This window comes from Triturus cristatus, chromosome 5_1, assembly GCF_964204655.1.
Source record: "Triturus cristatus chromosome 5_1, aTriCri1.1, whole genome shotgun sequence".
Lineage (NCBI taxonomy): Eukaryota > Metazoa > Chordata > Amphibia > Caudata > Salamandridae > Triturus > Triturus cristatus.
This window is the reverse complement of record NC_140587.1, coordinates 476,336,011-476,349,750: the sequence shown is the minus strand read 5'-3', so window position 1 is coordinate 476,349,750 and position 13,740 is coordinate 476,336,011.

Sequence of the window (13,740 nt, the reverse complement as noted above, 5' to 3'; positions counted from 1 at the left end):
TTGAGCTTTAGGCAGTTAGTCTTCATTCAGTCAGCGACACCCGTCATGCATTTGTGGAAGGGTTACCTGGTGGTGGAGGGGTCTTCAGAGAGTGAAAGGATGAGTTTGGGTGTCGTCTGCGTAGGATATAATGTTGACATCATGGGTTCTGATGATGTTGGCCAGGGGTGTGGAACAGGGTGGGGCTGAGGGAAGAACCTTGAGGCACCCCGCAGATGGTGCTGTTGGGTCTGAAGTGAAGGGTGGTAGGTGGATTCTCTGGGTTCGGTCTGTGAGGATTGATGTGATCCATTTTAGCAGCGCATCTCCCTGGATCCCGATGTGGTGGAGTCTCTTGATGAGTGTGTGCTGGGATGCTGTGTTGAACGCTGCTGATAGGTCAAGGAGGATCAGGGCTGCTTTTTCCCAACACAGCCCAGGTGGGTTCTGATGTCGTAGGCGACAGCAATCAAGGTGGTCTCAGGGCTCTGGTTGGTGTGGAAACCAGATTGGGAGGTGTCCAGCTGGTTTTCTTCTCTCCAGGTGTTCGGTGAGTTGGTGATTGATGGCCTTCTTGAGGACTTTAGCGGGTAAGGGCGGCAGGGAGATGGGGCAGTAGTTCTTGAGTTTACTGGGGTCAGCGGAGGGCTTCTTGGGGTGGGGTCTGATCTCTGTGTGTGGTTGGTGAAGGTGGCTGTGGTGATGGATGCATTGAGAATGGAGGTGAGTTTGCTGCTGATTTCCTTGCTCACAAGGTTGAAGAAGTGGTGGGGGCAATGGTCCGTGGGTGCTCCAGAGTGGATGGAGTTCATGGTGGCTGTGGTGTTCAGGGTGGTGAGCTGTTCCCATGCCATGAGTGGGTGGTTGTGGGTGGCATCAGTTGATGTGAGAAGGTTGTAAAGGTCGGTGGGTTGGGGTTCGAAGTTACTGAAGATGGTGGGTATCTTGCTTTGGAAGTAGTCCACCAGGGTGTTGCAGAGTTCCTGGGAAGGGGAGATCTTGCTATCAGTAGCTGATGGGCATGAGAACTCTCTGACGATGTTGATGAGTTCCTTGCTGTGGTTGTAGCTTGCTTCGATGTGGTCAACTTCCAGGCATGCCTAACACATTAGACTTCAAGCAATGAAGCAAATCGGCTGAAATCTTTTATGTGGAAGGGATCTTACAGTTCTGGGCAGGGTTGTAGCTTCATCAGTGAGATTAGGGGAGGTGCGAGCATCAAATTTCCAAACAAGCACGCTGGCACATCTTGCTAAAACACATTGTATGAGAAGTCGGAGATGACGGGGTTTAAGTGGTAGTGGAAAGAGCCAAGTACAGATTGCTAGGGGTCCATAAAATTAAATATTTTTCAAACTAATCAACATTTGTTAAGGTCTTCAACACAGAGAGAGTTTGTGTGCTTTTGTCAGTGCAGGCAGGTAAAAATCCCAAGTGAAATTCGACAGACACTACACATTACCCAACTAAAAGCACTTGTACCTGACTATTTACTACAGAATACATTGTTTTGGAGGGTGTAACACCCCAAACACCTCCCCTGGAGCTATGCCCCTGGTTCTGTATGTTCATGCCAAATGAGAAGAACAATGAGATGCTTATCATGCTTTAAGGGGGAATCTCCTCCTGTACATGGACCATGCCCAGATACACTTTGCTTAAATGTGAGTCTTCTCTGCACTTTGAACTGTTCCACTAGTGGCGCACTTCGACTGAGAAGGAATCAGATGTGAGCATTCCTAGGGATACAATGCATTATCATGAGCTGATACTAGATTGCCACTTTAATGTTGAGTAGAGATGCCTGCCCTAGGGTGGGAAGGCCTGCCCTGTGGCCCGATTATCCTGCTTTGGCTTATCCCTTTCTCAGCTGTGGCGAGCCATCTAGCATCGTGACCCTATGATAACAAGAGGTGCAAACAACGCTACAGTGCTGTGATTTGACCTTTCTGATCTGTTTAGGATGACAACTGAGGCTAGATCTCCTTACTGTCTTCAGTTACTTGGAATCTCTGGGCCAGCCCACAAATCCTCCTTCATTGGGATGAGTAGGATGAAGGTCCCATGAAACTATATGGCAGTAGATTAAGTGACTTTATATAGGAGAAAATTGGATTCACTGTATATTTTGCTGTTAAAAAACCTGAGCGCCCCACTCGCCTAGAGTGAAGATGGATACTGTCACTGAATCATCCTAAGGCACTGGAAAGTGCATTCAGTGAGAAAATCCATGGAAGAAAGCACTTGGAATGAGTTTAAAGACTGGCATGGGCATGTTGTAACTCTGTGGAAATATACCATTTTTCTCCAAGCAAGCTACACAGATAAAAAATAAATCATTTGCTGCTGGGACTCCAGAAAGGAAGTTCATTCCTCCTGAGGTTTGAAGCCACATAATGCTGTCCATTGCATTTTGTATGGGCTTCAACATCAGTGGATGTTGAGGTTCGACATTCTATTGTGCAAGATTTGCGTGGACTTATCTTGTTACTTTGCTTTGACCACTAATGATCTTGGCCAATATATTTTAGAAGGTAGAGGTCTTCAGACAGTTTCTAATTTTTAAGGGTATCATCTGATCCCCAGTCCTTGGTTTCCTTAAACAATCATCTGAAAATTGTGAACGATTTGATGCATATGTGTCACTTGAAAAACAGATTTTATTTTTGTTGGTCTATGAGAGGGCTGACCATATCCTATGGCCATGTTAAGGTAAAAAATGCTCATGTGGCTTTTAAAGTAAAATCATGTATTGTGTTTATATATCTGGTTATCATTTCAGAAGACAAAATCTCTGTGTGGATACTGGTTGTTTTCAGTGTGCGATATTGAAAAGAAAAAAAATCTATCTCTTTCACATAAAAACTTTGCAGTACAGGTTTTTTCTTTTAACTCCAGTGATTGAATGGCCCATGTTAGAAGCTAAAGATGTGGAATTATTATCATTGTTATATTTAACACAAAATAAAGGAACTTGGGGCATATTATCAAGGACTGCGGTAAAAATATCGCCGGTTTAGCGGCAGAAAACTGCCGCTAAAGCGGCGATAATGGGCATGATAATATGCCTTGGAGAATTCCAATAGAAGCTCAGGTTCACACCAGAACCTGGGCTTCTATGTGAATTCTCCAGAGCATATTATCAAGCCCATTATCGCCGCTTTAGCGGCAGTTTTCTGCCGCTAAACCGGCGATTATTTTTAACACTGTTCTTGATAATATGCCCCTAAATTCTTAAGGGAGGAGACGATATGTTTCTTGCGAGAATAACCTATCTTTGGTTACTAACGGCACAAGCAATCCCCTTGAAAATTGTGCAATTTTCTACAATTACATCCATAGTGAAACTCCAGCATACCTCTCAAATTAGGTTGGCCCTCATATCTCTCTGATCGTGCTGAGGTCAGCTGATCAACATCGTCTCATTGTGGCTAGACTAAAAATGCAACCTAGTGAGAGGAGGAATAAGTCGGTGTCTCCGCATGCATCTCATTCTTGGCGTCAGTCAGATCTGTTTTTCTGGGCCACCTCTGCAAAGTTCAGTCTAGAATCAGTAGTAACTGGGGTAGGGAGGAAATAGGAGGTACCTATTAAACTATCAGCTAATAGCAAGAATTTAGCCAAGTAGAAAGTGGGGCGCTGTCCTATTTGTGTGCTTCTACAAAGCAAGTGAATGCTTGCTCTCATTTTCATTTAAGTCTCTTTGGGTTTCACTGAATGTTAAATAGTATTGCGGTCCATGGAAGGAATACGCTATTTGATGGCACCTGGGGGATATAGATTTAGAGGGCCTGATTCACAAAGGTGAATATACACTTTTGTGTAAGTTTACTATTTTTTGTTATTCACAAATTATAAGTTTAATTTTAGTAATAGTAATTTAACGACTGCATAGACTAATAGTAATTTAACAACTGCGTAGACTCCACAATTAAAAAGTTAGACATCTCCTATCTTTTTATGTAAGGAGTTCTCCACCCCAACTGCGGAGTCGCCACATTTATAAACTTATTATTATTAAAATTACATTTGTAGTTTGGGAATACCAGAACAATAGAAAACTTACACAGTGGCCAGATTAGTAAAGCCAATTGTGAAAGCAGCAGGTTGTACATGGTCTACTTTAATTCAAAAGTGATACTTTGGTTACAACACTTTTAACTGTCTATTGTGTCAATGGACCTCGAAACCCCTTTAAATTGCAATATCATTTTCTTCCACCAGAGATCTTTTGGATTGACAGTTACATGAAGAGTAGAATGATTTGGCGGCAAGAGGGCATAGCAGTGGTGGCTGCCACGGAATAGTATGGGTGTGGAGGGGTGGGGGTAGAAAAAGAAAGTATTTCTCCTACCTGGCTGCCAGCCACCACCTCTCCTCCGCCCTCTTCTGTTGAGGCACAGACGCACACAGGCTTCCAGACTTACCTAAGCCAATCACAAAACACTGCTGTCACCAGCATCACTGCAGCGTTGTTATTGGTCTGAGCGGCCTGGTTCTGCACTCAGACAGGGAGTGGGAGCCTGTGCATGTTCTCCACCCAGTTGTGCAATACAGCCGGCTGGAAAAATGCTAAGTGCGCATGTCTGTTTGGCCGGCCCCAGACGGCTGAGCAAACTGCTATGGGCATTTAATTGCACCAGCCACTCCTCTCCCTGCTGGCTGTTGACAACAGCCCAGCCCCGCCCCGGCTCATATCGTAAACAAAACTGCCTCAGTACAGAAAAATAAAATGACAATAATAATATTTTTCCTTTTGACACTGCTCAAAGAGCAGTGGGGCGGCACTCCTCCCCCTTAGAGGGGGAGCCGCCATTGGGGCATAGCCAGGGCTATTAAAAATGCTTTACTAGAGCATTACAAAGCTTGCAATTAGCAATGGTGGAAGATTGTGGTTCCACATTAACAACACTTACACCAGTACACGCACATAGTGATGCCCAACATTCTTTTAACATAATATTCCACCACCCCTCAAATAAATCGGAAAGGATTGCTATAGAGCTCTTCAAACAATGCCTGTTGTTGGGCAGCTGCTTTTTAACCTCATCCACACTGCCACCTGCTTCATAACCTCAACCAGTACTTTCCAGTACCACCAGCTAATGTTCCTGAGATCTGTAACCTATCCATACATTAAAGCAGCTTTTTTGTATTGTTTGTAAGAGCATGTAAGGCAAGTGCTAACCATCTCCCTGCTTCCGGGCTAAAGATAACTGGCCTCCTCTGAAAACATTACTATTGACCCACGTCAACCAGCACGCTTCTGTGCAACCCCTGCATCACTGTATTACACGCCTCGTCATTGGCCAACTTCTGTCTCCCCTCTACAAGCTTGTGTTAACCTACAAGGAAGATGTGGTCATTGCTTGAAAGAGTACACACCTCTCTTGGTACTGGCATCACGGCTGAAAGTACGTAGTCAATATAGTCAAAATCCTCGATGCATGATACTCAGGAAGCGAGCCAACAGCTAGATGACAAAGTGATGTAGTTATTGTTAAGACTGCTAGTACAGACTGTTTTTTTTTTTTATTGGAACTCAACAAACCACTTACATTCCTCTATAAAGTGTGAGCTGGCGAACACAGTTTTGTCATATGATATTTCATAAAATAACCTTTCAGAAAGCACGTATTAATAATGCTCAGGCACCATGGTTGCTTAATAGACTGAGCCCTCAATTAATTAATCAACCTACGCGGCAGTAACTCTCTAATGATCCTTTGGAAGCTTTTTTAATTGAACTACAAGTGAAGTAGTGCATTCAGACATGGCTGAAAACTCATTTGCAACATATACAAGCCTAGACTTGTCATCAACGTGCTCATTATCCTCCTGATAGAAATGCATGCACACAATTACTTCGTTTCTCCTTCACCCTCAAGAGTCATTAAATTCATCAATAAAACCCGGCCCACATCAGAACAGTTCCACCAACTTGATTCTGTCCCACATGGCTGCTAAACATAGCTCTTCTCATTTACAACCCTTCTTCCTGAAAATCAACAGAAAAGAAAAAAGAAAACGAAGATCCATGCCAAAGGATAGCTTCAAAAGCAGTACATTGTTTACAGACTTTCTGCTGACTCCCGGAAAGGAGGCCTGGATGAAGAAACGTGAGCGACAGCAGCACCTTAGAAGTAAAATACATGAGAATTGTACCCTTTGTAGATTGAGGCCAAACACGGCCGCGATAGATCGGGCCATGGAGCCGTCCGCACGCTATGCTCGTTTAGAGCTAGAGAGCTGAGCTCACTTTTTTAAAACAACACTGCGTTCATCTTGGGCGAACTGTATCATTTCACAAAATGTTCCAGCGGTGAGGTGCTAGGAAGGGGGATGAGAGGGATCTGCATGTGGTGCAGGGAGGTGCAGGTGGAGTTTGCTGATGTAGATTGGGTGATTTTATTTTGCAGTTCTGAATGTAGGGGAGAAGGGAGTTAACCTTAATCCGAGGGTAACTGGTTCATGGCGCTGTATGCTCGTGTTAACAGTGTGAAGAGAGTTTGTTGTTTTTGGCAGAGCGCCACCCGGCTGGATGATGATAAAATGACGTGTGTGTGTGTTTAGGCAGCAAAGTTGAGGGCTTTGTCTCGTTGAAGGGATGAATTCTGAGAGGAGGTTTACAAGTTAGCTATTCCTATAGTCTTGCTTAGTTAGTATTGGTAAGATGAATATACCTGAGCTATGTGGAATGGAATGATCAGGGAGTACGTATGGTTAAGACTTGCTTGTGAGCTGCAGTGGCTGTAGTGATGAGAAAGGATTTCAGACAAATTGATAGGTTGAGTAGAATAAAAAAGCTTTCTGGCAGGGACCTGACCGATAATGGGTCAGGTGGTAAAAATATGGAGGTCTGTAGAGGCATAGGGATGGCTGAGGTTAGAAATCAAGGAACTCCTTTTTTTGGAGAGTTAAGTATAAGGAATCCCAAAGCGTCCATTGGTGAATAGACGTAAGGCATCCAGATATATATTTCTAGAGGTGGGGTGAACAAATTGGACAAGAAAAATATATTCAGTTGTGATATGTGTACAGATGGCAGGCGAAACTAAAGGGGCCCATTATGATGGCGGGCGGAGGCACCACCGCGGTAGAGGCGGTGGCGGAAAATGCCTTTTTTCGCATGCCAGCAGCGGTCCTCACGCCGGCCATATTAGTATGTCAAACATAGCCCATTTCCCATCCACTGCGGTGGGACGTGAACCGCCGTAAAAATGCGCCCAGCACAGGGGCGGTGGGAGCAAATAGAGATCCACCGCCGTGCGCAATGATGTCCCGAACGCTGTACAAATCAGGATGCCCCAAACAGCCAGTCGCACCGCAGCGGAGAAACCGCCCAACCAGAGACGGTGGAAGCTCGACAGCGGAGCGGTGAACCAGATTCCCGGTCCCCTCCGCCTGGTCACGACCGCAATGGATCCAGCTCTACGCGTCTTCCCGGTGCTGTACCTGAAACACTACCAGCAACTCATGCACCGTCGCGGACGCCGCCGCAGGTACGCAATAACACAACTTCGCACACAACAACAACACATTACCCATGTGCAGATATAGTATTTCTGTCCACACCGGACACGCTGGTGGGGACAGGAAGACATCCATAAGTGTACATACACATGTCATACCTGTCACCAAATCACCCCTCCGCATCCAGGTCACCCATCTACTGCAATTTTGAAGTAATGTCCCGGTCACATCACCGCAGCGGTGAAGATGCGTGAAAACATGCACATAATGCAGAAGGGAGGGCCAGCGCCAGGCATGGGCAGTCCACAAAGATCACAGGGCCACACCTCCACCCTCCACCCACTAGACCCCCCAAACACGAAGAGACATTCCATGTGCCACTCCTTTGCTCCCCATGCACAATAACCAGCCAGGTGAACCCACACCCTGCACCACACACCAAACAACTAGGGAGACAGCCTCAGCAGGTGTGGCTGCAGAGGAACACACAGCACAGAAGCACAGGGTCCAGGGCAACCCACACACCACAACAACACCACACTCATGGCAAGAAAACTGAGTCCAAGCACAAAATGAACACACACACAGATAATGAACAATCACTCAACTGGACACACAGCCTGCCAAGTCACACAGACATACTCCACACTGACACACAGCCACATACACAGACCACATGCCAGCATCAATGGAGGACAACAAATAGGAAACCTAAAGTGAGGTGCACACAAATGGAAGGCCAAGGAGCTAACCACCAAGCATGTGTACATCACATGAAAGAGAAGGAACATAGAACAACACCCTCAGCCCATCAAATCACACATGGCTGGCACAGTGAGTGAAGTCAAACCACAGTCACCTCAGTGCAACAACTCAGGGAGACAGCAAGGCAACCCATGTGTAGGCACAGGGATGAAAGGAAGGGTATGAAGTCAAATAGTGAACAGCCACACATATGTATCCAACTACTTGACAGGAGTATGTCCGCAGCACAACACACAGGGCCCATTGCAACACTCCATGACTGTCAAACACAAGTAGAAACCTTCACACATACCCCCCAACATCACACCATCACACCTGTAGCACACAACACCAGTGTCAAACACACAGAAGGGTGCCAATAATGTCCAGTCAATACACTGATAAACAATCACACTCCCTGGGGGGTATCCACAAACATCACACACAGGGATGCCTGAACCAATGTTTGCACAAAAACAACAGCCAAACACATAACTCAATAAAAACACAGACAGAACTACAACAAGACCAGACATCACCTGGGCAGCAAAACTGTGGAAAGGCAATAAGAGCACAGACAGAATAGTACTACACAACCTAATCAGTCAGGAACAATGCACAGATAACATATCAATCAATCAATCAATCAATCACAGCATTTATATAGCGCACTACTAACCCGGAGGGTCTCAAGGCGCTCGGGCGGGGGGGGGGTCCGCTACTGCTCGAACAGCCAGGTCTTGAGCTGCTTCCTGAAGGCGAGGTGGTCCTGGGTCAGGCGGAGGTGGGACGGGAGGGAGTTCCAAGTCTTGGCGGCCAAGTAGGAGAAGGACCTTCCTCCTGTGGTGGCTCTTCGGATCCGGGGGATGGCGGCGAGGGCGTGGCTGGTCGAACGAAGGTGGTGTGTGGGAGCGTAGAAGTTGAGGTGGCTGTTGAGGTATGCTGGTCCTTGGTTGTGCAATGCTTTGTGTGCGTGGGTCAGGAGATGGAAGGTGATTCTCTTGCTGACCGGGAGCCAGTGCAGGTCCCTCAGGTGTCCGGAGATGTGGCTGCGACGGGGGATGTCCAGGATGAGTCGGGCTGAGGCGTTCTGGATCCGCTGGAGTCTCTTCTGGAGTTTGGTGGTGGTACCGGCGTAGAGGGAGTTGCCGTAGTCCAGACGGCTGGTGACGAGGGCCTGGGTGACCGTCTTCCTGGTCTCGGTGGGGCTCCACCGGAAGATCTTTCGTAGCATGCGCAGGATGTTGAAGCAGGACGAGGATACGGCGTTGACTTGCCTGGTCATGGAGAGGGAGGAGTCCAGGAGGAAGCCTAGGTTTCGTGCGTGGTCTGTTGGTTTGGGTGCGCTGCCCAAGGCGGGGGGCCACCAGGAGTCGTCCCAGGCGGTGGGTGAAGATCCTAGGATGTGGACTTCCGTCTTGTCCGAGTTCAGTTTCAGGCGGCTGCTCATCATCCACTTGGCTACTTCTGTCATCCCTTCGTGTAGGTTGGTTCTGGCGGCGGCGGGTCGTTGGTGAGGAAGAGGATCATCTGGGTGTCGTCGGCGTAGGAGATGATGTTGAGGTTGTGTTGGTGTGCGATGGCTGCGAGAGGGCTCATGTAGACGTTGAAGAGGGTTGGGCTGAGCGAGGAGCCTTGAGGAACGCCGCAGATGACTTCGGTGGCTTCTGATCTAAACGGGGGGAGGCGGACTCTCTGTGTCCAACCGGCGAGGAACGAGGTGATCCATTCCAGTGCCTTCTCCTGGATTCCGACGTTGCTGAGGCGCTGTACTAGGGTGCGGTGGCAGACAGTGTCGAAGGCCGCGGAGAGGTCCAGGAGGATGAGGGCCGCTGTTTCTCCGTTGTCGAGCAGGGCTCGGATGTCGTCGGTGGCTGCGATCAGGGCGGTCTCTGTGCTGTGGTTGGCCCGGAAGCCAGACTGCAAGGGGTCGAGGGATCCGTTCGTCTCGAGGAAGGCGGCCAGCTGCTTGTTGACGGTCTTCTCGATGACTTTAGCGGGAAACGGGAGCAGTGAGATGGGGCGAAAGTTCTTGAGGTCGGTGGGGTCGGCTGATGGCTTCTTTAGAAGAGCGCTGAGTTCGGCGTGCTTCCAGCTCTACGGGAAGGTGGCGGTGTCGAGGGAGGTGTTGATGATGTCTCGCAGGTGGGGTGCGATGACAGCTTCGGCCTTGTTGAAGATGTGGTGGGGGCAGGGGTCGGTCGGGGATCCGGAGTGGATGGAGTTCATCGTGCGGATGGTGTCTTCGGTGCTGATTGGGGTCCAGGTGCGGAGGGTGGTGGTGGGTGGCGTTGGTGCGGTCATGGGGGGCGTTGGTTGTGTGCTGAAGCTGTTGTGTATGTCAGCGATCTTGTTGTGGAAGTAGGAGGCGAGCGAGTTGCAGAGTTCTTGCGATGGTGTGATGTCGTTGTTTCCGGCGTTGGGGTTGGAGAGCTCCTTCACGATGTTGAAGAGTTCCTTGCTGTTGTGTGCGTTGTTGTCCAGCCGCTCCTTGAATGCTGTTTTCTTGGTGGCGTGGATCAATTGATGGTGCTTTCGGGTGGCGAGCTTGAGGGTGGTCATGTTGTCAGGTGTTGGGTCTCTTCTCCAGGCTCTCTCGAGGGCTCGGCAGTTCTTCTTGGAGCTCTTGAGTTCGTCGGTGAACCATGGGGCCAGCTTGCTGCCGGGTCTGCTGGGCGGGTTCCTCAGTGGGGCGAGGTCGTCTGCGCAGTTGCTGATCCACTTCGTCAGGTTGTTTGCGGCCTGGCTGGGGTTCGCTGAGCTGGCGGGAGGGTGCTGGCTCAGGGAGGCGGCGAGTTGGTCGGCCGTGATCTTGTTCCAGCTTCTTCGTGCGACCTGTCGCTGGTGGTGGTGGATCGTGGTCCTTCTGAAGCTGAAGTGGACGCAGCTGTGGTCCGTCCAGTGGAGTCCGGTGGCGTGGCTGAAGGCGATGTCTTTGCTGGATGAGAAGACGGCGTCGAGGTGGGTGGGGGTGGTCACCAGCTGCTTGAGTCCGAGGTTGGCGAGGTTGTCAAGCAGGGTGGTGGTGTTGCGGTCGTTGTTGTTCTCCAGGTGGAAGTTGAGGTCCCCGAGGAGGATGTAGTCAGCGGAGTGGAGGGCGTGCGGGCTGATGAGGTCGGCGATGTCTTCGCTGAACATACCACAACACAGACAAAAAGTGCATCATCACAAAACAATCATGGACACAAACTGGGAGAAATGGGCCTACAATGACACACAGACAGACATACCACACCACCCATCAAGTTAACATGGTGTAATAATGCACCAGATGCCTGCACATGCACAAGAGACAACTCAGATATGAGAGGAGAAAACACCAAGGACGCACCTAAAACAAGCACAGGAACTAGAATAGACCTAAGTTCATGTGGCAGACACACAAGTAAGGCATACCATACTGGCCACACACATATGAATGAAACACATCACACCAACAAAACACACACATTGACATGTAAATAGAACACCACACACAGAGCATCTGTCATCTGCAAGAGACAATACAGCCCAAATACTGCACACAGCCACATCAAACACGCAACTGATGCACAATCCAATAACTCACATTGTAAACACAGCAGGACATCAGGGTATGCACACCAGGCAAGGACAAGGCAACATGCACACACAGCACTGCATGCACACCAAGCAGTGTGTGCACACCAAACATACCAGTTCCACACAGATATGAGTGACACACCATGAACACCCACAACAACAATCAAAACAGCACACAGACAACACCACACTCAGGAAGTTAAGCAGTTCCTCATCAAACACACATACAGCTAACCCAACACCCACAGATGCACATGTCTGGGACCCCAAAGTGGAAACAACATGACCAGAGGACTGTGCAGTAAAAACAGTTGAACTACATATGAGCAACCATGACTGCAAACCAGTACAAGAAAATGACATATAACCAATTGGGAAAATGTCCTGAGTGGCACATTGCTCCTGTGCACAGATCTGCACCACAAAGCACAGTGTTACAAATGAAGTGATGGGGAGGCACACACACAGGCAACCCAAGGGGACAGCTGACATGAAAATGAAGTGTTGTGTACGTCAGTAGTGGACATGGCAGGTGTGTCCCATACACAAATAGATGGAGTGCAGACTCACAATGGGAAGGTATCTGAAGCACAGATAGTGCATAGTATCACACCACACACCACATGCCATATTGGAGGCAATAAAGCTCCACGTGACAGCAATGCATGAGAAAACACACCCACAATGTCAGTGTGGCTGAGCAGGTCTGCACAGTGACTACAAACCGTATCAAGACACATGGCTGATCAACAAAACCCAACACTGACTTGCCAGTCACACACTCTGCATACTCACAATTGCCACCACCAACAAGTAGGAGTCAGCCAGAACTGCAAGGACACACCAACACACTGCACAGTGCACAACATACAACTCAAACATGTGCACACAGTTGCTATCACAGGGCTGAACAATAAGACAAACAGGCACTCAACTCCTGGGTGACACATGTGTATAGTTGATATTGCAGGGGCACACACACATCAACACTCCCGACAAAGCCACCCCCTTCACACTACACACTTCTTGACCACCCAAGTGCACACATTGAAAGTAACCCATGTGACTAGGATGACTGCCCATCACAAGATGACCATACACAAACACTAATGGGCACACATAAAAAAATCACACATACATGATTATGCTGGCCTGCCTGCCTGCAATCCTGTGGATAGAATCCCACTCTGTGCTGGCAGTGCCTCCAAACTTGACATGTGTACACTATAGCTAACATGAACAAAGAATGATAATGATAACAGTATTTCATTTAAAAGCACCATCATTCCACCCACAAGCTTCAGAGTCAGGAAGAACTGAAGTCCCTGTCACCCCTGTAAAAACTAGAAACAGTGAGACAAGCCATTGGCAATGTTGAAGTGGCATACAGAGCATGTGTCACAGTAAACCATACCCACACAGAAAACAATTTAATCAGTAAGGCCACTGACAAAACAGACAAGAGGAGCAACTCTCTTTATTCACATATTGCACAGATAGGCACCAATATTAGACAAGAGCAAGGCCAGTGGCCAGTCCAATGTGCAGGGTAAAAACATGAGAAGCTGCACAGGCAAGTGGCAAACAGCAGTGAACAACAAGGCCAGTGGCCAGCACAAAGTGCAGAGTAGTTACATGAGATCCTGCACAGGCAAGTGACAAACAGCAGTGAACAACAAGGCCAGTGGACAGTCCAATGTGCAGAGTAAGTACATAAGATGCTGCACAGGGAATGTTTGTGACTGTACCTTGCCATGGTCAGCAACACAGGGGGGTAACAGTGGGCAGTACAGGTACCGCTGTGGGAGAGACAGGTGTGTGAGGGGGACTTCCGCTCAGGCTTGGCTGCCAGTCGGACTGGGAGGTGGCTGTGTGTCGGGACAGTTGGAGCACTGGACCGGGGAGAGAGAGGCCCAGCTGAGGTAGAGGAATAAGTGGCTTGGGAAGCCAGAGGGCTGCTTGGACCAGGTGGTGTAGTGGCAC